Source organism: Rana temporaria, chromosome 2 (genome assembly GCF_905171775.1).
Source record: "Rana temporaria chromosome 2, aRanTem1.1, whole genome shotgun sequence".
Taxonomy (NCBI): domain Eukaryota; kingdom Metazoa; phylum Chordata; class Amphibia; order Anura; family Ranidae; genus Rana; species Rana temporaria.
In genome coordinates, this window is record NC_053490.1 from 394,153,299 (window position 1) to 394,180,124 (window position 26,826).

Genomic DNA, 26,826 nt, shown 5'->3' on the forward strand with positions numbered 1-26,826 from the left:
ACTTTTTTACCCTGAAAATGGGTAAACTGTGCCTGCATGTTATACACAGGGTGCTGTGGAAAGTTTTTTTCCTGAAACTTGCCTGTGCGTGTTATACGCCGATAAATACAGTATTATTATTATGATTAACGTTTAGATATGTTTCACTACCCTAAGATTATTATAAACATGACAATGCTTATTTAGCAAAGCAAAGGGCATTAATAAATTACAAGCCTCTAAATACAATATAACAGGGTTGTGAACCGTCAGTAAATTTACAAACAGTTTGTAAAATCCGTAATTTTTGTATCTATCCATAAATGCCCATTACGGACATACAGACTACAGGCATACCCCACTTTTAAGTACACAGTGGGGTTTATTTACTAAAGCTGGAAAGCGCGAAATCAGGCTCACTTCTGCACAGAAACCAATGAGTTTCCAGGTTTTATTACCAGGCTTAATTGAACAAGCTGGGGTTAGAAGCTCATTGATTTCTATGCAGAAGTGAGCCTGATTTTGCACTTTCCAGCTTTAGTAAATAAACCCCATTGTGTACTTAAAAGTGGGGTATGCCTGTACACTTCCATAATGGACATTTATAGACAGATGCAAAAATTACGGATTTTACAAACTGTTTGTAGATTTACTGAAAGTTGGCAACCCTGCAATAGAAGGCAATCAATGTTTAACATCCCTCATTTAAGAGTAATAAAAATCCTAATTGTAATAACATAAACATAACATAATAAGCTTGCTAGTGTGAAAAGTGGAACTTCCATAAAGTAATGGTATTTTCCCACGTCATAAAGATTTACATGAAATATACACCACAGCTTTACCATCAGAAACAAAACCTAACTTGATAATCAGATAATTAGAATGAGATCATGTAAATCAGCCCACCCCACTCATTACGGAAAAGCAATGAAGCTGGCAGTTCTGATTTCACTGATCACTGAAGCTTAGATGAAGTTTTCAGTACGGGGGGTTTACAGTGATAAAAGTAACAATACCGATTTTCTGTGTTAATTCCCAAGTGGGCAGTTTGTGCTGTGTTTGTTAGCACGTTATTACGTTCCACGTTATTGGTGTACTATATGAGCCAAGCACATTTCCTGGTATAAGAGATGAGAGCTTCTGCTGAATGCACAGTATCCCTGTCTGTACGAGGCGTTTCCTGCATTTAAAGTACTTGCAGTTTCTCCCTGGGCGTTTTCAGCTCCGAAGCACTGCCTATTTTTTTTTCTGAATGAGTGTCCTTTGTGTAACCTCACTAATTCAGAACTTCTTTGATTCAGAAGGGACTGCCCTTCTTTTCTTTTTTTTTTTTTTTACCCCACAGCATGTGATTGGTCAGCTGCTAATTGGCGGTACTCTATAAGACTCCAAGAACTTGAGTCCTACTAAGCTTTCTCATAGCTGCCTTTCTGAAACACTGTTCAAGCAAAGCTGGATGGCAGTCGGGAGCCTGTAAATATGGTTTTCTTTCTCTCTGGATTTATCAATGCCACTGATAGAAAGCAAATACATTTGGAAGGACCAAGGGACTGGGATTTAGGACTTTTGAGTCATCCTTAGGATTTTGTGCTTCGCTAAACGATGAAGACTATGTCTCGTTTTCTTTCCCTGAGAAACATGTGTGAATGCATGTGCTCATCGTTATTGCTTTAAAGTAGGATTGGATTTCCTAACAAAACCAGAGGATGTTACTCAGCTCTATAAATTATGTCTGTTTTCTGTCCCCTCTAGTGTTCAAGAAAGAGTTTTAACAGACGCGGAATTTCCCAAAATTAAATCAGTTTTAGGTAAGTACAATTGTTAAATGTGTTCCTAATTAGCTTTTGTTTTCCCTAGACATTGCAAACATGTATGAAACATAAATGTAGATAGATTGTAAAAGTCTGATGTAGGTTTTATAATCATTGATGTTAAACAGTAGAGTTGTTTTTTTGCCTTATGGAGATTAGGTTGTTCCAGGTAGTAATGTCTTCTGTAAAGCACATGGTAGGAATGAATGACTTCTCACTAACGTAATGCTGCTGACACATGACACGGCCAGTGAGCAGTTCCTTTTCACTGATCTGCACTCACTTAGATAGGGAGGCTGGGATGCAGTCATTCCATTCATTCACGGAGGCTCCTTTTCACACTGGGAACGTTTTCACACACTTCAACGACAAGGAACGGAGAGTAAAACGATACGTACACGGTGTGTATTTAATCCACTCTTGGCTTGTCAGTACAGAACAATTTGATTGGGTTTAATTACACGTACACTGTGTTCTCTTTTTAATTTGTCTTGTAGGCTGTATCATTTTAGTTGGTTTTAGAAAATGCCATATTTCTTTCAGAAGCAGATTTTTTTTTATTTATGCATTGTGCTGTGTATTCCTGTTTAATGTTATACCCTGCCGGAAAAGGTTTAAGATTTCATTTTGTGAATCATTGCTTTTTTTTTTATCTTTTAAATGGGATTTAACAGCACAAACTATTTCTTTATTGCCACTCAGCGAACAACAGATCTAAACAGGAAGCTTTTTTTTTTATAGTGTAAAAGAAGCCAAGAGTGATAAGGAAAAATGTGCTAGGAGCAATGTCCCTTAACAGGAGTTGTCACATTTTCCCTCCGCTGTAGGTGTGGCAGCGATTTACTAACTCTGTGTATAACTTGTTGAACTTGACCTGGTTGTTATGTTAAAAATGACTTTCAGAGGTATGATGAAGACCGTAAGAGTGACATTAAGAACAAATCCTCTTGTGTTGTTTCTGCAGCCCTGGGGGAGTAAAGAAAACAGCCTGTTAGTATCACTGAATCAAATGACGATTTGCGAAGTCAAATGCTGCGTAAACTAATGACATGACCATGTGCGATCTTATGTAAGTAACGTCATATCCTCATTCCTTCCTGCGTGATCTCGTTATGTCACATCCTACTGTATAAATATCTCAAGCACTTGGCTTAGATCTGTGATATCTGTGATCCTAGATCAGTCATTATGTGTGTGGGGTAGTCCGGGTTCTATTACAAATCTAGAAAAGCCATGCACTGTGGGGTTGATTTACTAAAACTGGAGAGTGCAACATTAAGTGAATCTGTGTATGGTAGCCAATCAGCTTCTATCTTTAGCTTGTTCAGTTACGCCTTCACGAAAACACCTGCAAGCTGATTGGTTTATATGCAGATCTGCACCAGATTTTGCACTCTTCAGTTTTAGTAAATCCACCCCTCTGACTACAAATATGCCTCATCCTGCTCTGTTGACTTGCTTGTAGAAATGCTGTCTTTAAAGTGGTAGTGATCTCTTGTTTGTGTTGTTGAGCAAATTCTTAAGCCTCGTACACACAACCGAGTTTCTCGGCAAAAACCAGCAAGAAACTTGCTGGGAGATATTTTTTTGCCGAGAAAACCGGTCGTGTGTACATTTTCGTCGAGGAAACTGTCGAGAAACTCGACGAGCCAAAAAGAGAGCAAGTTCTCTATTTCCTCGACGGGAATGGAGAAACTTGCCTTGTCGAGTTCCTCGACAGCGTAACAAGGAACTCGACGAGGAAAATGATGTGTTTCGCCCGTCGAGTTCCTCGGTCGTGTGTAAGAGGCTTTAGACTCTGATATTGTATGTATGCTAAACTTATATGAACTTTACTGATCCTGTCTACCCATTACCTGCATTGTTGATGTATGCTGTATAAAAATTACAGAATATATTTTCCCTTTTTCACAATAGTCTGTTTTTGATTGTAGATGGAAATCATGGGTAAAGATTAAAGGGGTTGTAAAGGTACAATTTTTTTCCCTAAATAGCTTCTTTTACCTTAGTGTAAGCCTTCTTCACTTACCTCATCCTTCGATTTTGCTTTTAAATGTCCTTATTTCTTCGGAGAAATCCTCACTTCCTGTTCTTCTGTCTGTAACTCCACACAGTAATGCAAGGCTTTCTCCCTGGTGTGGAGTGTCATGCTCGCCCCCTCCCTTGGACTACAGGAGAGTCAGGACGCTCTCTACATTGCAGAAGCTGTGTGTTAGTGGGTGTCCTGACTCTCCTGTAGTCCAAGTGAGGGGACGTGCACGACACTCCACACCAGGGAGAAAGCATTGCATTACTGTGTGGAGTTACAGACAGAAGAACAGGAAGTGAGGATTTCTCAGAAGAAATAAGGACATTTAAAAGCAAAATGGAAGGATGAGGTAAGTGAAGGAGGACTGCACTAAGGTAAAAGAAGCTATTTAGAGAAACAAATTGTACCTTTACAACCCCTTTAAAGGCAAAATTTTTCAGTTTTGGATGGAGTTGAGCGGGATTAGAACATCTCTCAGGTTTTTGTTGCTATCTGTGACCCAAAGGGAGATTCTCCCTCTCTATTGTCCTGTTTATCATTAGCTCCGAGAGTGAAAGTAAAAGAAAATCCCAAATTTTGGGCTTTCCCCAGAATAGTATAAGAAGAAAAATCTATCAACAGAGGCCCTCATTATGGGGACCCTGGTAGTAACCAGGGATTCCCTCACTTTGGAAGGATTTGCTCTCGCTTCTTGTTTTGGCTCCCGAAATCTCAGCATTGGGACAATAAATAAATAAAACTGACGGGAGTTATTAATCTTCCATACTTTATCAAAATTAAAAAATAAAGTTTTGACTTTAATTCTACTTTAAATGCACACCGATGAATAGAAATTTCATCTATGTTTGTATCCCATACTAATACTTAACTTCTCTTTGGATTTTTTTAAATCATTTTTTACATGTAGGAAACTTGTATTTAATTTAAGCAAACAAACTAGTATTGTTTTTTTTTTTTTTTTTTCAGTCCAGCAGGGCTGGATGAAAAAAACTGACAGCTCAGGAGGAGCCGCTGTACTAACTATGTAACATTAGTACATAGATCTCCCCTGCTGTTCTATTGTGTTCTGGTAGGGGGTGGACCCCTGCCAGAACAATCTGGTCGCTCTGCCATTGGATGAAAGCACTGATCGGGAGCCGATTGACAGACCATTTTCGATCATACACCTTCTACTGAAGCAGGCCGAACAGTCGACTGCTGTTGGCCTGACTGCAGTACATACAGGCTGAATGTAAACCATTTTTTATTGAACCAGCCGATGCCGTCCCACATTCTGCCCATGTGTGCAAGGCTTTAGGGTTAAAGTAAAACCCCCCGCTAGCTGCCGAAAAAGAGTTAAAATCGCCGCTACAGCCGCGCTTTGCTGGCGGTTCGGCAGCGCTGCCCATTGATTTCAATGGGCAGGAGCTGTGTATTCGCTGCTCCTAAAGCGCTGCAAAGAAGCTGCTGGCAGGAATTTTTTAAAGCCCTGCTAGCGCAGCACCCCAGTGTGAAAGCACTCGGGCTTTCACACTGGGACTGCAGATGAGGCTTTTTTCAGCCGCTTTACAGGCGCGATTTTTAGCGCTAAAGCACCTGAAAAACACCTCCACTGTGAAAGGGGTCTTAAAGCCAGGCATATTTATTTACAATTTCAAACAGACTGGGAAAGAATTATAACCTCTATCATCTTTTTTGGTCAGTTTTTTAATCCAAGTCTCTGCATGACCATCAATTGACTGCTGTATGCCTTGGTGAACATCTTCATTTAAATTTCTTTTATTTTTTTAACAATAATAATAAAACGTTTTTAGTTTGCCTCCGAGGGTCCTATTTATGTCTACTGATCAGCGCTGTTCACCCCTTTGATTATATCTTCTTTCCTCAATTGTCTATAAGTTTTGGACAGCAGCGACCACAGCTACATTAAATTTTTCTTTCTGACTTTTCACTTGGCCTCTGGTCTGTGCACCTGGATTTTTGTTTTTAGTTTTTCATCTTTTTTTTGCTGTCTATTCTCTGTTCCCATATTGGGAGATTTCCCACCACATCCTTTAGCTCAGACATTGCAGTGAGTGAGAAGGACATTTTCACACAACGACACGTATAGCAATAACACTACGACAAGCATTACAACCCTTCTCTTCTCGAAACAAATAAAATGGAAAAATCACTTTAGCCCAGAACAATGAAAATAGTATCGCTCAAATGCCCCTTCAAACCTGCGTCAGTCGGATCAGCATGTGAAAAGTTTGATGCAAGACAGACAGAATTGCCTTGTCAGGCTCCAGTGGCCTGCAAAAAAATGGTGCCCATCTGCACACAGACCCCTCTTCCCTGTTGTATAAACATAATGATATGGGTAAAAGATGGCTTCAGTTCCTGTTCCTCACCTGTAGAGAACTCCTCAGATGCAATTCACCCTCTTTGGGGCTTAATCGTAAAGGCATTCTACAATTAAGCCCCGGAAAGGGTGAAAAGCGTCTGAGGTATTCCCTATCGTTTACCCATCTCATTAAATTTATGCAACAGGGAGTTGGTGTCTGTGTGCAGACTGCCACCATTGTGTTGACATTTTTTTTTAGTTATAATTCTATATATTTTTTTTCCTACTCTTTGCTTCATCATCGGAATTTCTTTACTATCACATCCAATCCTATCTCTAAACAATAGATAAATCCATGATATTGACAATGGGATTCTCCGCTGCCAGAAAGCACTGATCACTGGCTGCAGCTACTAATCAACAAAAGGTTTCCAGCATTCCTCTAAAGCCTCGTACACACAACCGGTTTTCTCGGCAAGAAAACTGCTTCTTGCCGAGATTACCGTTCGTGTGTACGAGGCATTCAGGTTTCTTGTCAGTAAATCTGGCCAGAATCTCGACGAGAACCTGCTCTCTTTTTTCTCATTGAGATTCTTGTCGGCCTGTTTCCCGACGAGAAACCCAAGAGTGTGTATACTTACCTGTCGCCGTGCTCGAAATGACTTTGATGCATGCGTGGTAGCTTCCACAGCATAGGTAGGGTGAAGCAAGATGGCGGCGAAGACATCGAATGTGATGAGCGCATGCTCGTCGTACGCGATGACGTCACCGCGTTCTTTCCTTTCAAGAGAACTGCGGTTCTTTTGAAATGAGAGTCTGTGAGATTCTTGCCAAGAATCTCGTCAGGGAAAACGTTTTTTCCTGACGAGATTCTTGCCCGTGTGTACAGGGCCTAACAATCAACTTCTGTTTGGCAGAGAGGGCCACACATGGATGAAAAAAATTGGGTCGGTCTCTGCTGAACCAGACTAATTTAAATGCATATGTGACCAGTTTCATTTAGCTGTAGCAGACAAAAATAAGGTCTACCACCCTGCCAGATGGAACTGTGCTGTGTGGCAAAACTGTCTAAATCTCAGGACTGGATGGACAGAAATGGATTATGTGTTTCCTTTTGTGTTTTCCTGGAGTTACATGTTATTGAAGGAGTATAGAAAAAAATGTGATTAAGGTCATTCTAATTTCCAAAAATGGTATGTTGTAGTAAGAACCTTATATGACATAATCCTCATGGCTGTTGGTATCTTTTAGTAACTGTTCCTATTTTAAAATGTGTTGGTTGTGGATCACTAAACTGTCAGTCGAGCTCCAGGAATCTATGCTAATACCTTGGGTTAAAATTAATCATTTAATTATTTAATGATCCCAAAAAATCAATGTCATGTTTTCTCATTTAGTAAATATTAGGAAGTCCTTAAAGTGGAGGTTCACCCAAAAACTCAATTTTTAACATTAGATTGAGGCTCATTTTGTGAAGCAGAATCGGGTTTTTTTTTTTTAATCGAAGCAGTACTTACCGTTTTAGAGATAGATCTTCTCTGCCGCTTCCGGGTATGGGCTGCGGGACTGGGGGTTCCTATTTGATTGACAGGCTTCCGACGGTCGCATACAGCACGTCACGATTTTCCGAAAGTAGTCGAACGTCGGTGCGCAGGCGCCGTATAGAGCCGCACCGACGTTCGGCTTCTTTCGGCTACTCGTGACGCGATGTATGCGACCGTCGGAAGCCTGTCGGAAGCCTGTCAATCAAATAGGAACGCCCAGTCCCGAAGACCATACCCGGAAGCGGCGGAGAAGGTCTATCTCTAAAACGGTAATTACTGCTTCAATTTTTAAAAAAATACCCGATTCTGCTTCACAAAATGAGCCTCAATCTAATGTTAAAAATTGTTTTTCGGGAGAACTCTCGCTTTAAGATGTTAATTTTTTGCCACTGTTGGCATTTCAAAACTATCTGTTGCCCAATAAAGACAAAGGTACTATATACTGAACCTTTGTTAAAATGTTTTCTTACAGTTACTGTATTTTTTTTCTGTTCTTAAATTAGATTGTCCAATTTGGAAAGCAAACAAGTGATATCTTGTTCTTATTACCCAAGGTGAACAGCCTATGACAACAGGAAAAAATTGTTCTGCATCTTGTAGCACCTATTGGTTTGTCATTAATAATCTATTGTAGTTTAGAAACAAAAAATACAAACTTATCGGCGTCTAAAAATTACATAAATTCAATATGAGTGGGTCTGTCACTTGGTTGTACTGGAAAGGCACTGTTTATACATCAAGGCTCAGTCACCTGAGTGATGACTTGTACTGCAAACATGACTTCCCAAAATGTCTTTTAGTATTTTCTGAAAGCTGATTTGTACCTGTATTGTCCAGTAACTCCTGACTTTCTTTCCTCTAGCTATAAAATGTTAGTGATCCTTTAATCATGTCTGAGATTTTTTATGAACACCTGCAGTCAGGTGGTCAGTGACTATAAATGTGCTACAGAATAAGCCAGATTGTTGTCTGTTACTATATAAGGTCTTAATTAATGAAGCATATAGATTGATAGCAGGGTTTAAATTGACCTTGACATACTGATCAGTGTGTAGGAGTGGAATTAAACTGTTGATGAAAAGGGCAAGGGTCCGTTGAGAAAAAGTGAAAAGAAATTGACACAGGCAATAAATGATGATACTTTAAAGGGGATGTAAAGGTAAATATTTTTTTTCCTAAATAGCTTCCTTTACCTTAGTGCAGTCCTCCTTCACTTACCCCATCCTTCGATTTTGCTTTTAAATATCCTTTTTTTATCTGAGAAATCCTCACTTCCTGTTTCTCTGTCTGTAACTCCACACAGTAATGCAAGGCTTTCTCCCTGGTGTGGAGTGTCGTGCTTGACCCTTCCCCTGGAATACAGGAGAGTCAGGACGCCCACTAACACACAGCTCCTTTATCTATCTGCAATGTAGAGAGCTTCCTGACTCTCCTGTAGTCCAAGGGAGGGTGCGAGCGCGACACTCCACACCAGGGAGAAAGCCTTGCATTACTGTGTGAAGTTACAGACAGAAGAACAGGAAGTGAGGATTTCTCAGAAGACATAAGGACATTTAAAAGCAAAATGGAAGGATGAGGTAAGTGAAGGAGGACTGCAGTAAGGTAAAGGAAGCTATTTAGTTTTTTTTTTTTTTTTTTTAGCTTTACAACCCCTTTAAGTAGAACTTTTCACTTACTACTAACTCACTGTTTTCTACCATACCATTCAGCTGCCACACTGCAAAGAGTGTCTACTCTGAATGTTTTAAAGAGAAACTTCACCACCTTTGTGGTTTTAGATTTGTTTTTTTCATTCCCCTCTTACATAGTTTCCTGGGTTATCTCCATAACACATACATATCCAGCCAATCCAGCGTTGTCTTGCTGCAATGTGTAAAAGGTCACTACACAGCTGCTTCCATGCTGTCATCTTCTTTGCTGCCTCTTCCATTTTTTTACAGTAGGCCCCCTGTTGACGTTTGGCGTCGCATGTGCAATGCGTTTGAGATTGCACCCCAAAGCCTCCTGAAATGCATGATGAGAGTATCCAAGTAGTCTTTGGACAGCTGGAGATACAATTCTTGCCTAGACAAGAAAGGCAGGAGCACAAGGTACTCCCCCTCCCCCAAAAAAATATATATTGCCCTCTATATATATAAAAAAAGAGTTGTATTTGATTCCTGAAAGAAGATTGGTGATTGGTGTAAGTAATATTTCCCAAATAAATAAATAGGAGTGAAGGTCTGCTTTAATCACCATTCTTCCTGGTATTCATGGCTGCACTGTTCTTACATAGTTCTCAGACTATGCACTAAGAGTCACTATGTTTGGCCATAGAAGACTTGCCATTGTGGAACCTTTTTGCACCCTGCCGTTCTGCGACCAACTTCAACCCAAACATGAGTATACACATATCGGAATTCGGCTGGTTCAGCAGGAACTGGATGAATTTCAGTACTTGTTTTCCCCTCTCTGCTTAACAAAAGCCAGTCATTAGACTGGCTTCTGCCTGACGGTCCTGCTGGATAACCAGCTTTCGATCAGCTGCTGCAGCCAATGGTTGCAGTGCTGATCTGTGTACTCTGACGGGGGTGAAGAATACACCTGCTGTCAGAATACAATATAGCAACAGGAGATATCCCTGCATCCATATTGCTTGCGTGAATGCGGCAAACTGTGACTCTTTTCATTTAACCCACTGGTTGAATAAAAAAACTCAGTATGGTTGATTTACTAAAGGCTGAAAGTGCACTTGGAAGTGCATTTGTTGTAGATCTAAGGGGAATATGCAAGGAAAAGAAAACAGCATTTTTACTTGCACATGATTGGATTATCAGCAGAGCTTCCCCTCATTTCAGAGCTTCCCCCCAGATCTAGCACAACTGCACTTGCAGTACACAGTATATTTGCCTTTAGTAATCCAGCTTAAATTGTATATCCTGCTTAATAAACTGTTTCTCAAAGCAAAACATCTCTACCTTGTCTTCAGGCTTTGTAGGAAGCAAACTTTAAACTTTACTTTAGTGTCACAAAGGATACCTGAAGAATCCAGAAAAGCACACGTGACTAAAGCTGGTCATGCACTAGTAGATGTTCAAACAAACATTTGTATGAACATTCATATGACAATTCTGAGTACATTTAATGACTTGACATACGTCGTTTGAAAGTACTTCAAAATGTTGTTTGCTTTTAATATTCAGTATTGGAATAAATGGACTTTCTTGGACAAAAACACTGTAAGAAAAATAAACTTTCCTTCCTGCTCCTTTAAACTTTCTCATCACTGCGGTCAAAAATTAATGTCTTTTTGACCCCACTAATGATTCTAAAATTGTACTAAAGAACATTCCCAAAATAAAAATTTTAAGCACAATTTAAACCCTAGTCACTAAAATCCTGTAACCTTTAACATGACAACATAATCTCAAAAGTCATGTTTAATACATTTAAACCTACAACCTTTATTTAAAATACCTATTGTTACTGCTGTGACAATCCTTCTGTTAAAGGATCACAGTTCTATGTCACTGTTTCCCAATTGTGCTCTTGTGTTGTCACCCTGTCCTATTTTATTTTACTAAAGTACTTTAAAAAAAGGACAACTGCATACAGTATATGTAGCAGTATGGCAGTGGGCTTTAACGACGGACTGCCTTGTATATGCAAAAGGCTGGGATAGGTGTTTTGTGCTCACTCACTTTGCGCCCCTAGCATAGTGACCACACTGTCTGCTCACGATCACAGTTTCCAGTTGGCAACTGGTGGGATGGGTTTTCAATCATCTGATCACTGGGGTTGATTTACTAAAACTAGAGACTACATGTTAGCCAATGAGCTTGTTTAATTAATCTTTTTACACAAAAAAAACCTAGACGCTGATTGGTTTTTCTGCAGCGCTGCGCCAGATTTTGCGCTCTTCAGTTTAAGTAAATCAACCTCACTTTGACAGCCAGTTGGAATTATGACCGAAAAGAAAAGGTAATGTCTTTTACAGACATTTAAAGGGCTGGCTTCCAACAGCTAGAAAGGGTTAATAAATACCTTTTGTAAAATATACACTAGTAAATTCTCTGAATAAAACAGGTTTGCTCTATAGAAATACAACATATATACATTAATATACTTCTTATTGAAATAAAACCAAGGAGTATTTATGTGTATTAAATGACAGAAAAATACCAGGATCAGATAATTTTTTACCTTTTTTCCCCCCCACACCTAGAAATGATTGTGTTTAAGTCATTTGTTTTCCTGTGCTAATATTGCCTTTATAATTTACCCAGAAGTGCTGTTGGGGTGTACTTTACAAACCATTTGATACCTGAAATCATAGGCGTGCGCACAGGGTGTGCCAGATGTGCCTAGGCACACCCTAATCACACCATGTGCATTAACATTATCCAGGAGCAGCACCAGGTGGGTGGTTGGGGCTGCCAGTGGCCATTGTAAATCCCCCCATTATATTAAAATCTAGGTTTGTCTTTAGGAACACATTACACCTGTATTTAGGGTGTATAGTAATCTGCTCCCAATCAACTGTCTCCCACCACCAGCGCCCCTTCCTGTGACAGCAGGTGGCGTTCATGTGTGCTTGAGCTTTGGGGTGCATACCTATGCCTGGAATCATTGTATGGATCTAATAATGAAACATATTGATTGTTTCTCAAATCTGGTCCTGCTGGACCACTAACAGGACATGTTTTACAGGGGTGCTATTGTAACTTTTTAAAAATAACCATTATTGTGTTACCTGTCAGTCTGTAAAGAGACCTTTAAAATTTAAATTTGTATTGATAATGGTACTTGAGAACCGGTTTGAGAAACTCATAAATATTATATACTGCCAAATGTTCCCCTGTATCTTTGGCATACAATAGAACTACACTATGTTATTTAGCAATTAAAGCCTAATGAAATTAATGCTATGGAATTTCCACTTTGATAGGGTGTGATAACTCAAGTTTTTAAGGATATGCTGTGATAGCACAACATATTCCAAGGGTTAGATTTGACAACCACTAATCACATATTTCCTGAATGCAGTATGTAGCCAGGACCTGCTCTGGTGGTCAGTCACCACCACATTTTATAAACCGCAGACTGGCATGACAAACACAAAATAGTTATCCTGTGAATCAACATGACTTCTTAGTTGGGTGTGGTTGCCATGTGCCACAAAATATGGCATTTCTAAAAAAAAGTTAGTTTTTTATAGGGACGTAAAAATGGAAAATCTGAATGACGCAAATAGGCTTTGTTGCTCAAATGATAAAAAAATATGTGCTCCAGTCACATTATCCAGGTGCTTGGAGTAGAGCTCCATCCAAAAATTATTTTCTAGAAGATTAAGACCCATCTCTTCTGAGGGCCCAGGGAATGGATACCAAGCGCCCAGAGGCGATTCAGTTCGCATGTGTTGCGCTATATAAGTTTCTGACTCACTCACTCATTAAGGCAGGGTCAAAACCTCTGTTCTTGTCACAGAGAAACAACAGGAAGTAAGAAGAAATCTTCTGAAAGTTACAGAAATCCCATCTTTCACAGGTTTTACCAAGGCAGGTGTCCTACTACTACTGTTTGTGTGTCAGCTGAAATATCTTAGATATTCCCTCCTTTATTGGCTCAGTGATAATGCTTACAAGTCAACAATGGGAGACTGAATCTCCTCACAAGGAAAGCAACAAATACAGGTTCTAACTTTTTGTTAAAAATATTTTTTTGCAGGAGTTTAACTATAAAATGAATTGCTTTTGAGATACATACATACCAAGACATGAGGCACACAAGGTACTATGGTGTGAACAGGCACTTTTTTAAAAGGATTAATCACCCCAATGAATCAGCCCCATTGTAATCTGTGTGGACCTCATATAATATAATTTTGATTCAATTTGATTAAAAAAGCATCACAAGCCACAAAAAAGTATTAGTGTAAACAGGATTACATAAATGTTTTAGTGTGTTTCATGTCCTTGATTTGATGGAATATGGGTAGGAGTGAGTGGTGATTTTGGAACAAACAATATCATAAATATGTACCTGTAGGTCATGGCAGTGTCTTAGGAGAAGAAAGTGAATAAACAATTTGGTTTTGAAGTGATTGTTTTTTATAAAGCATATCACAAGCTGAACAAAAATTCCTGTCATTCAGTAGGACTTTGATTAAGCCCTGGTTCACACTGGGCTGCGGGAGTGAAGCCGTGCGAGTTCAGCTGAACTCGCACGATTTCACTCCCGCCGGCAGTCCCGATTTCGGACGCGATTTAAGAGACATCTGTGCAGGTTTCTGCACAGATGTCAATGTAAATCGCGGCCAGAAATCGCAAAAAGTAGTACAGGAACTACTTTTTGAAATCGGTGCAGCGCCGCAGATGCGGCGTCGCACCGATTAGGACGGTGTCATTGCCGACAATTGCCGGCAAATGCCGCCTATTTGAGATGCGATTTCACATGTGAAATCGCATCTCAAATCAAAGCAAAACGTACCCAGTGTGAACCTGGGCTAAGACTGAAACATGCAGTTAAGCCTTTTTTCCACTCAGTTTCTCAAATGAAATATTGTTATGAGTCAAGGAAGTTGAACAGACTTCAACATGTGCCTACTGCCTACTGTGCAGTTTAGTTGGTTAATTTGTGGTATCCCCCTAAGTGCCTTAGTACTAAAAACTAAAAGTGTGATAGGACCCAAATCTTAGCTTGTTCTCTTAATTGGAGTGGCCCACATTAGAGATAAAAAGGATTTCTAATGCCTTGTACACACGATAGGAATTTCTGATGAAAAAGTCTGATGGAAGTTTTTCATCAGAAATTCCTATCGTGTTTGGGCCCCATAGGATTTTTTTCTGTCGGAGTTTGGAAAGAGAATGTGTTTTATTTTTTTCTGATGGAAAAAAATCCTATGGGAAATTTCGATCGCCTGTGTGGAACTCCAACAGAGAAAAAAAACACGCGTGCTCAGACTCAAGTCGACCCATGCTCGGAAGCATTGAACTTAATTTTTCTCGGCTCATCGTAGTATTTTACGTCCCCGCGTTTTGGACGGTGGGAATTTAGTCTGACAGTGTGTATGCAAGACTAATGGAAGACAGCTTGAATGGAACTCTGGCAGAAAATTACATCAGATTTTAGCCCATAGGAAATTCCTATCGTGTGTACAGGGCATTAGTGACAATCGTTAAGCTTACATAGAGTTTTCCTATGGCAATGGTTTAAAAATAAAAGACAATACTCCTTTGACAGAACAATGCTCCCCTTTCGTCCCCTTTTGTCTGTAGGAAATTTAATTTCAAACTCTATTCTCAGTGACATGCAATCAAAGTTCCATGTGTTTCATCTCATTTTAGTAAAATTGTATCATTAAAAATGTACATTGGAAAGATAGTGAAACCTAGCATAGGGTGTACAAGAATCTATCCATTTTGATCTTTCTATGATGCATAACTTGGATGAGAGCTTTAGCTCTGATCTTGTGATCCTTGCCTTCACCATCTAGTGTCAGGCAACTTTTTTCTAAGCCTCGTGAAATGAGTCAGTTCCTGCTTTTCTGGAGGCAGTTTGGTTAGGGGATCTTAAATATATATGAGAATGTGGATGTGGTCTGCACAGTCATCCCACAAACATCTTCAAGGAAACCCACAATAACTGCCAGGAGTGAACTCTGAACTCTAGGCTTGCCAAGGAGGGCCAAGGATGTGAGTGTTAGATTAATCACACACATTAGTGATGCCACTTTTACTTTTGTTGCTTTAATGGAAAACCCAATAACCATGCCATAAAGCCAGTAGCTGGCATTATTATGTATAAACAAAAAAAAATCCTAAACATAACAGCTGTATACCCAGATGAACAATAAAACAAACAGTAAACAATTTTCATATTTTCAATTGAAAGATTTGCCAAAGATGAATGACACACTTGGGGATTATTCGCAAAATTATATACAGGTTGCAGTTGTCAGTTGACTGGAAATCTAATACAATATTAAAACATAATGATGACAATCAGCAAACCATTAGCACATACACAAATCATTCATGCACATACACAAATGTGCTGTAATACCTGAAAAATCAGATCTCACTGTTTGGTTTTCTCTATCATGTACCAATGGTTCTTGCATGTCTACAAGTATTTTAGTTTCTCATCAACCTAGTCTTTGTTCACTTCAGATATTGAGTTGGGTAGGATACATTTACATTTTGTGTTATCTGCCTAAAGTCATTTTGCATTTAAGGTTAGCCCATGCTAAGATTAAATTCTGTTTTTAGCAAATTAGTCTCCCAAAGCTGAACTCCAGCCTTACAAACAATGGAGCACTATGTTCCATGATCACTGTTCATTTATTCTGCATTTCTGTTATTTTAGGTAACATTCCATTTTGTTAGCTTCAAAGTACAGGCATACCCCCCTATTAAGTACACAATGGTGTTTATTTACTAAAGCTGAAAAGCGCAAAATCAGGATCACTTCTGCATAAAAACCAATGAGCTTCCAGGTTTTATTACCAAAGCTTAATTGAACAAGCTGGGGTTAGAAGCTCATTGGTTTCTATGCAGAAGTGAACCTGATTTTGCGCTTTCCAGCTTTAGTAAATAAACCCCATTGTGTACTTAAAAGTGGGGTATGCCTGTAATCCTGACCTGTTCAGATCACTTAATTTTTTGACATCGCAAATTGCAGCGTCATTTTAAGCCTGCCATGTGTGCTCACTCTGTTGGCTATTGAGCTTGCCTATCACATGTATTAGGTAGGCAGCTCAATGGCCATTTAAAGGAGCTTGCACAGCAGGATGATAATACTGCTGCTGCTAAATATGAGGCAGTGGGTTAGTGTTGTCAGCCTGCTTTTAGTACTGTCAGGATCATTAGTCTTCACAAAAGAAAAAAAGGTTGTGTAGAAGTGACATAAAGGAACACAATGGCCCCTCCTTCAGCCCTTATGTAAAATGAAGTGGTGTTACTGCCAAGGTCCCCAGGTAAGAAATATTTTAAACGTAGTAAAAAAAATCCTAAACTGTGTACAGTGAGGAATAATGCTATACATACTGAAAATATTTAGGGTTTACAGTATGGGAATACAATAAAAACATACATACATGCTTACCTAGATGGCTGCAGTATGGATCAGATGCTACAGCCGTTCCCCGACAGCTGTACACTGAGAACTGAGCAATCAAAGACCACTGGTCTCTCAGTTGCCAGGTCTGCTCTGAGCACAGAGCTCTGTTTTCTGCCCCTCCGGCATTCACTGGAACACCAGGCTGTGAAGGGGACGGAAACAGCTGGCTCAGGCTCTCAATGGCGCACCGAGAGGCTGAGCCAGCTGCCGGTCAGGCATCAAGGCAACCCTGACATTATGGTCGTGATCCCTGCAGAGCCTGGACTGCCTCTGTGGTGTCAGCCACTTGCTGCCAGCTTAATCTGGGTCACAGGAGTGCAAAACTAAGTGCACTCCTGTGATCCATATGCGAAACATGGCAAAATAGCTTTGGCCATACTTCTCCTTTAACACCCCTTCTGTCCCCTTATTTTATAATACTTTTTGAAATGGTTCTGAATGTTATGAGTACCAATCAACAGTCAAAACAGCGGCTAGAATCAAGACTAACTTTATGGTAAGTTTTTCTGTAGAAAAGAGAATGCAGGGAGAACGTTATTTTTACATTATGAACGATGCAAAGAAAACCCTAAGCACCAAAATACCGGGATTTTATACTGTGATGTATCATTATTTACTCTCTTTTAATTTTCTTTTGTGTACAACTTACATATTCATCTCATGAAACTGAGCAGCGCTTGTGCCCAAGAAATTTACTTTTTAGTTCAGCATTGATGTTCGCAGTAACGAGTCTAGACTTTCCCAAGCATAGCCATCAGGTTCTACATGAGAAGTAAGAGTAATTATTGTGGAACAGCAATGAATTCCATTAAAGAAACTATTGAGGTATGACTTTTGTTTCTGCACGTGACTTGGCATTTGGAAGCTTGTTTTGTGGTGAGTTGTGCAAGAAACACACCTTACCCAGCTTGCTCATACTAGTAGTCTCTGGAAGGAGTGTGAATGAAGGAGCTATTTGGTAGGAGGGTTCCTTGAAATGCTCAGTTTGTCCTTTAACAAGTTTTTTTTTCATTGCTACAATTTACTAAATAATGAATGTCACAGTCAAGTGACAGTCAGCTGGTGATATTATATTGTTTGAATGGTCACACGGTTTTAGGTATGTGTGATCTAAAATAACATTAAACACACCCTTGGTTGACTGTGACTTCATTGTTAAGTAATTGTTAAGCCAATCTTGTCCAACATCGCTGGATCTAGAGGGGGCTCAGGTAAGTATTATGGGGCCTGCTGCACACAGAAGGCTTTTTATCCTAATGTATAGAATGCATTAAGATAAAAAAAAAAACTTCTGACTTTGCAATCACTTTAAGTAGAACTAATGCAGCCTTTTACTAAGGCTTGTCAAACATTATACAATTTTCTTGTACAATATTGCATTAGATTTATCAAAACTATATAAAAAAATATATGAGGTCAAACCTAAACTATTTCAATTTGTATGCAATCAGGTAGGCCCTTGCACTACATAGTTGAAGATAAATCTAAAGAAAATTGAATAAGAAAATTGTTTAATGTATAGCCAGCTTAAAGCGGTTGTAGAGCCCTAAGGTTTTTCATCTTAATGCATTCTATGTATTCAGGTGGAAAACCTTTAGTGCTGCAGTGGCCCCCTCAGCCCCCCTAATACTTACCTAAGCCCGATCTGATCCATAGATGTGCACAAGAGCAGTGTCTCTCTCCTCATCGGACAGATTTATAGCAGCATATGCTATTGGCTCTCGCCGGTGTTAATATGGGGCTGAGTCACGCTGTCTGTCTCAATGGACGCAGCAGAGCGAGCATGCATGGGTACCCCCATGGAAAGCGCTTTGCGTGGGGGCACCCGCCAAAAGAGGAGGGGCCTGGAGTGCTGGCGGGGGACCCCAGAAGAAAAGGATCGGGGCTGCTCTGTGCAAAAGCATTGCACAGAGCAGGTTAGTATAGGCATGTGAGTTATTAAACCTTCATTTTTTATTAAAATATCACTTTAAGACTGCTTCAACATTAGGCTTCAAGTGAGCTTGATATGCCTAACCAGTAAACGATAACTAGGAATTTATACGCGCTTGCAAATGTTTTAAAGATCATGCAGGATAAAATGGCGGTGTCTCTGGAAAAAGCAAGTTGTTCTGGTAAGGGTATCCTCTGACCCCAGATACTCATCACCTTACTTATGTTCCCTCGCAGAGCTTTGCTCCTGTGCAGCTGGCGACACTGTCTGGATCTTCTTGGTATTGAGATGCATGTGACCTTCTCCATTGTGATGGGCATTTTTCTAGCAGCCAATTGCTAGACCCTAAAGCTGTCACATGAACTGGTCACCCACACAGTCATTGTCAGCTGCAGAGGAGCAGTGTGCTACAAGGTAAGGTAAGTATATGGTTGCCAGGAAATTGGGAAAGATAACAGTGTCTCTTTAGGGCTGATGCACAAAGCTGTTTCAGATAATATAGTGTACATTCCCAGCATATTTGCCTCCAACGAACCCTCATGTGCTGCTTACTGCTGCCTATAGAAGTCAATGGCTTTACACAGCTATATAAATCCAGTTGAGGAGCTGCAGCACACTTGGGGAGTTTATTTAACACAAAAGATAAACAATGTATCAGCATGTAGCAGCAGCTGCCGCTGCAGGGAAACCGCTTTAGATTTTTCTGTAAATGCAAGTCGTCAGGAAAATCTGAAACAAAGATCTGTAATTTGCATCTGCACCGTAGGGAATAAGAAACTGCTTTATTTTTAGGAAGTTTGTGCAGTAAATGAAAGCATCCATTCAGATTCATGGCCATATCAGAATGGTGATTTTATAGTAGCAACTAATCAATGCCAGAAATCTCTAATGTGAGTTATAACAGTAATCTAAAACTAGTGAAGTAATCGTAAATTATTGCTGCTGATTTGTCGCTAAGAAGCTCAGTCACTGGTCAAATACCATTAGAGAGCTCAAAATCTGGTGCAGCTGTGCATGGTAGCCAATCGGCTTCTAACTTTGGCTTGTCCAATTAAGATTTGCCCAAAAAAAAATTTACGCTGATGGTTTCTATGCAGAACTGCACCAGATTTTGCACTCTCCAGTATTAGGAAATCAACCCCGAATCGTTGCCACTAATTCCTCTTCTTTAGCATTTTTTCCAGTATTGAGTTTATTGCAGAGCAATTGTCATTCTACTTATGGTACAACAGACGCTCTGTATATCCATATCTCCGACAATTAGGAAAAGCCTTGTATTTTTTCAACGGTTGGCCAAGGTGGAGAGATAGGCGGGTGACGTTGAAATCTCTAGTTCAATCAGCGAAAGCCTTGCATTCATTAAAAACATACAAAGCTTCTCCTAAATGGCAGATATATGGTATCTCTATATCTTGAAGTAGAGGGTAACACAGCGCATACCTTACGCAGCACAAGCTACTGCAGTATATTAAAGCCTAAGCAACCAGTCCATTCTGCATGCAAATAATTTCTTTGGCCCAAATAAATTGGAATACCTGTAATTCCCTTTACTTTATAACACTTTGGGGATGATTTACAAAAGGCAAATCCACTTTGAACTACAAGTGCAAACTATAAGTGCAAAAGTGCACTTGAAATTGCACTGAAAGTGCTCTTGGAAGTGCAGTCGCTGTAGATTCGAGGGGTAGATCTGAAATAAGGGGAAGCTCTGGTGATTTTATTATCCAATCATGTGCAAGCTAAAATGCTGTTTTTTTCCCCTTGCATCTCCCCCTCAGATCTACAGCGACTGCACTTTCAAGTGTACTTTCAGTGCAATTTCAAGTGCACTTTGCACTTGTAGTTTGCACTTGTAGTGCAAAGTAGATTTGCCTTTAGTAAATAACCTCCTTTGTTTAACAAACTGGGCACACTTTAATCTACTGACCTTGCTAATTTTTTAGTGTACTGTGGTTTGTGGCTCAGCCATTTAAAACCGCAAGATAACACACAGGGCTTATTTAAAATCGAAGAATTTCTCAATTTAGAATTCTCTGTGAATTTCCCAGCCATCTATAACCGAATGTATGTGAACTGTGGTTTTTACTAAATATTTTACACCATTATTGTAAATAAATATTATCTTGTCAATCCTACACATATTCGTATGCGGTGTTACTTGTTTAACAGTGCACCCAACAAGTAAACATAAATTCACTCTAATGGAGTCATACCAGTACATAGTGGCTTCTGATTGGCTGCTGTTAATTACTGCCTTTAAAATTGGTATGTAAGAGTTTAAATCTTGAATATAGTGGTGCAATGTTATTTCAGGCTGCAAGCTCATCTAAAAGCTGAGCTTATATTGTCACTGGCCAGGAGAATCTGCTAGAGGATGTGGGGCACAGTGGTAGTGTATGTACTTCTGTAAGATGACAGAAGAAGCTGTCATTACGGCCAAGCATTATACCCTAAAGTGCGGCATCTTAGCTTGCATCTTATCTTACCTCACTTCACCTAAATGATAGAAAATTGTTTTGGATGGACAAACTTCAGATCAAGGTACATGGTTTATGGCAATCTTTACAGTTGTGTCATTGCTGACAACAGATATCACCATGTTCTTCTAAATGCACTTTGTAATAAGAATGTTGCTGAGTGTATTTGGTTACAGACTTTTTACCTTACCAAAATATTTCTGGGTGCTAACAAGTACTTTTGAGGATCAGGAGGGTTTGTATTTGAGAAGCTGCTACATACTGTAGACTTATCGCTGTGTAGGCATTGTGAGTGATGCCTCAATGAGGTACCTCACTTGGAATGTTCATACTGCATATTGTTATTCTTAAAGACTGGAAACTTTAAATACTATTATAAAAAGTAAGGGAAAGATATCAAATAATCGATCAAGCTTCAGTAACACTTAAGGCACATTAAAAAAGCTTATCAACTATTATCAATGGTGATTTAACTTGTACTACTTAGATTGTCTTAAATCTGAAGTTTTGGTATGAATTTTATTGTATAGTTACCTTGGTCCAACATGGACAAATGTAAGTATTCAAATCTCATACCTGACCTGTTGTCGCTACTACTACATTGATAGCAGCCGTCTTCTGAATCCAGTACAGAGTGGCTGCCCTTCTGCATAGTTACCACATAGGTTAGCTCAGTTGGCACAGCCACCATTCGCGAAATGTCTTGTATTTTTTTCAATGAATGAAAGGCCTTCTCTGATAGGATTAGGTGAAGAGGCAGGGTGTTGATGTCACAATCTCCACCTTGTTTAATCAGAGAATGCCTTTGTATCATTGAAATAAATACAAGGTGTTCTGTGAATGACAGCAGAGCTAACCTCTGTGGTAGATATGCAGAAGGGCAGCCGCTTGGCACTGGACCCATTGCTATCACAATAGTAGCAGCAAATACTGCATTGATTTGTAGCTTCTACATAGATCGCTCAGGTATGAGATTTGCATACTTACATTGGTCCAAACTAGACCAATGTAAGTATGGCCTTAAATTACTAAATGTCAGCTTTAAAGTAAACCTGTCATGAGAGAATTACAGGGCCTGCTGATACTGGATGCTTGGCTGTAACGCTAATCCACTGGCTCCAATCGTGGAGATCCAGTAAGTTAAAGAAATCTCAGAAGTCTTTTCCTGTGTCCCAGTTGGAGTCCATTCATAAAAAACTAGAGGAATAATATAGCCAGGCAACTAGTGGTTGAAGAGAATAGCTTAGCAACAGCAGATTTCATGTATCTCGAATGATAGTCCCATGACAGCGCTATTACATTATGATGAATCAGAGCCATAAAATTATCTTAGCACCTTATAGGAAAATGTGCACATTTTTGTGGCTTGCACATAGGAAGAGAAATGACCTTTGAGCTACTTAAGATAAAGACTATTCATTTTATTACTGAGAGTTATGTACGTTTGCTGGAGTGGCATGATATGGCATTCAATACATGCACAAGCTCTGTGCTATCTTTTCATGGATAATACATCAATGACGTTGTTTTATCTTAGGAGAATGAAGCATGTTTTCATTGTATGTTATTGATCAGTTCGGATTTAAAGATTTTTCTGAGGGCAGTCCAGACAAACATTTTATTCCTGATATATCATATTTACATATACATTTCTTATAATGCCTAGCCCTATTAAATCTTGTAATAAATCTTCAAGTGTTATGATCTTTAAATGTAAATTTGATCCATTCTTTACCAACCCGATAATATCAAGTCTTACCTTCTTCAGATGAATGTATTATTGCTATACTACCCACAGGACCATATCCAACATCAATAATAGGTCCTGTTTGAGGTGACCTTCATGGTATGATTACATATGACCCATAATAATTACCCTTTGGGATTAATAAAGTATTCTGAATCTGAATACACATAGCTATCAGAGAACTGCAGTTTAATATAAGCTGTTCATTTTGTAGCCATTTTTCAGAACTCTGCATTGCTTAACTCTAGCCAGTCAGATTCAAAGTAGCATTCTCTAACACTAATGTTTTACTGCAGCTTGGAATTTTATTGGTGGCAGCAGCACAGCATGGGCAACTTTCACTAAGCATGCTCTGATGTGTAAGGCCTACAGATTAGTGTGTCTTCACCAAAAAATGTCAACGCTGGAATGTCGTTTTTTCATACCAAAAAGGGGATTGGCTTCCATTTTGAAAGCAAGACCTTGTAAAGTTAAAACATTTTAACAGGTATTAACAAGCCGACATGTATGACTCAAGAGCCCTGCAGTCAGCTTTATTTCACACACCTTGCACAATCTTATACATGTAAGCTATTGTCCCACCATATAACCTCTGTTGTCAAGATGCTCTTTTGCATTTGTTTTTCACATCAGAAAATATTTATTTAATGCTAATGAAACTGCACCCATTTAATAATATGTTTTTATACATGTGAATTTTTCTTCCTTTAGTGACTGTTCTTTTCCTCAGGCACTATTTGAATATTTTTGTACAGAAACCTCCAAAGTTCTAATATTTGTTATCTTACTCTTGCATTTAACTAGGTCTTAAGCCTCGTACACACGCTCGGTTTTCTCGGCAAGAATCAGCAAGAAAACTGCTGGCAGAGTAAACCGAGCGTGTGTACGAGGCTTTGAGGTTTCTCGTCTGGAAATCTGCCCAGAATCTCGACGAGAAAAATAGAAATCCTGCTCTCTATTTTCTCATCGAGATTCTTGTCGGCCTGCTTCCTGACGACCGTCTGTATACTTACCTGTCGCCGTGGAAACTCACGCATACTCGAAATGACTTTGAAGCATGCACGGTAGCTTTCTAGGCATAGGTAGGGTGCAGCAAGATGGCGGCGACGGCATCGAATGTGACGAGTGCATGCCCATCGTACGCAATGATGTCACTGTGTTCTTGCCTTTCAAGAGAACCTAGGTTCTTTTGAAAGGAGAGTCTGTACACTCAGGCGGCAAGAGATTCTGGCACGTGTGTACGAGGCTTTATAGTTTAAGTTTTGGCTTCTGTGCAGTTTTATCCTGGAGAGAAAGGCAACATTGGTATTAAGTGATTTAATTCATAAATTGCCATTTTTTGATGGTCAACATATTTAAACGTATATGTAGTAATTGTATCTTCAACATTTTTTAACAGTTATATGGGGTGTTGTTTCACAATTTAATTTATTACATGCAAAGTAACATTACCCTCAAAGTAGACCTTTTATAACACAGTGGAGTTGATTTACTAAAGCTGGAGAGAGCAAAATTGAACAAGCTAAAGTTAGAAGCTGATTGGTTTACCGTGCACAGCTGCACCAGAGTTTGCGCTTTCCAGTTTTAGTAAATCCACCCCACTGTTAAACAGGTTAACAGATGGACCTGTAAAGTTTTATGTAAAACAGGATTGGCTGCAATATTAGGTTCATGGTTATTCCTGCCTTGGTTAGAACTGGGGAAATTCCTTCTACTTCTCAATCCAGGAGGGAAATATCAAAAGTTACAGACATTTCCTTTCTTTCCACACTATCCAAAACTTTTGTTGGAGTTGGGTGATAATATATTTTCAGAAGTAGTACCATATACTTAAGCAGGAATGTTGGCTGCTCCAGCAGCCAATGCTTGCCTGCTGAATGAAAAAAAAACACAATCAACATAAGAACACAATTTTATTTTAGGATGATTACTGAGCCTTTGACTTTTACTGTATTTTTTCATCCATTTTGACAATTAATCATGAACGTGTTTTGTTTTGCAGGCTGCAAGAAGCTGGTTTAGAATCTGTGAAGACAAACAATTTTAGTGGTGTTGGTCGCTCAGTAACCAGTGTAGATCCTGTTTTAGATTTCAGCAGCTACATCTGGCTACTGGGTCTCTGACACTACTGCCTATAGCACATCTTATTCTTGTAAAAGAGGAGAGACACGCTTTTTCTTCTGCGGAAAATCAAAGATCCACACTACTACCATTTCTGTTGCATTTCTCTGTTCAAATCTCAAGTTATTTTAGATGAAAGTGTATGAAAACCCTAACAGTGATCTTCTGCTATTGCTACCTTTTGTTCAGTTGTATACCATGGACAGAAATGATCTGTTCCATACAAACAAAAAATACCTTTTGGTCCTGCCATAAATCCAGTGTGACTACTGTAGCAAGCTGACAATGGTTCTCAGAAATCTCAAACATTGTTATTTATCCTCCCTTCTTGAGTTCCCTATGTGCATTACATAAGCTCTCCCCCATGTCCTTCAGTGCATGACCGCTGTCATCCTAGTACAGGAAGTGTTGCTAGTAGAATCACCAAGTGAAAAAAATAAATTATTCTGCCACCACATCTAAAGACTGGCAAGCTGCAATACCTTTGTTCTAGGGTTTATATACACTTATACAATTTACAGTGCCAGGCCTGGTGTATATTCCAAATATTAATACCCAAAAATGATGACAATTCAAATCCCACACATACAATTGTGTACAATTAAAAGTAAAAATACTCTATAAGTGACTGCGTGGTATTTTCAGTTTGCTTTTGCCAAATAGTGGAAAAAAGTTTTCTTCCAGCTTTTGACTTGGAATTTTCACATGCAATTTGGAGCATCGTTATTGAGATGATGTTGCTTACAGTTCAGTACAGCTCTGCTTAGTGTTTAGAGCCCATTCAGGCACTTTTTCATGACTGACCATGGATTCATAGATATTAGTTATTAAAGTTGAATGCCTGGAAGATATAAAAACACAACCAATTCATAAAGTTTCATATGCATTAGAATTCATTCAATTCAATTTTCACGGCAAATAGTGTAAGTATCAGTGATCAGCCTTATTTAGATCCTTGTTCAATAGAACTGGGAGAGGCGAGCTGCATGCAAATATACACAAGGACCATGTTGTCAGAAGGAGAGAGCAGTCTGATGAGTTTATTAGTTTACTGCTGTTCCTTCAAAGTACAGTCTGGGCTGTGAAAATGTCAAGACTGGTTGGACAGAAATTCTAATTTTTAGAAGGTAAAACAGTACCTTTTAAATGGCTATAGGTTGAAGGGACCATCAGTGAACTCAAATGTAGGCAAGTGATGTAGGACAACACAACCCATGTTGGTAATGACACTGTTATTCTTTAAGCCGTTATGGTGGACCAGAAGCTATTCTTGGCCATATGCTAGTGCAATAAGTGAACAACAGAGCAGCAGAGATCATATCCACATCCTTTAACTGTCTTTTTTAGTGAGAAAATGTTGTTCTTTTTGTCTACTGGATATTTTTACAGAAAAGTTATAATTTGTTTTTTATTATAAGAATAACAGAAAATATTCCAGATAAAAAAATCCATACATATGGTTGAAGCCATGCTTTGTTATATTAGCAACATGCGTGAGAAAAACTGACTTAAATGTTGAAGTAGTCCAGATTTTGCATGCACCTGGCACACAATGTAGAAACCTGTGTTTGTGAAGCAACAGCTACATTGTCTGCTGGGTTTCAGGCTCAATGGACATATCTCCCCGATGACAATAATTGAAAAAGAACATGCTGGTAAGTATGTTTTATTGCATTTTATGTTTATGTGAAATCTGTATTTATTTTTTTTGTTATATGTTATGCCTGTTTTTACTTGGAAATAGATGTTAACACATGCAAATAAAAAATTGAATGCAA

At 39.2% G+C, this 26,826-nt stretch overlaps 1 long non-coding RNA gene across 2 annotated transcripts; it reads left to right on the plus strand.

The window, feature by feature from the left end:
- Positions 1-637: 637 nt before the first annotated feature.
- Positions 638-26,826, plus strand: LOC120927402. 2 transcript variants are annotated; one of them, XR_005747075.1, is made up of 3 exons: positions 638-1,790; positions 2,758-2,862; positions 24,930-26,826. It is a non-coding gene; the product is annotated as an uncharacterized LOC120927402 (long non-coding RNA). The 2 variants fall into 2 exon arrangements; XR_005747074.1 differs by having other exon boundaries at positions 643-1,790; positions 2,697-2,862.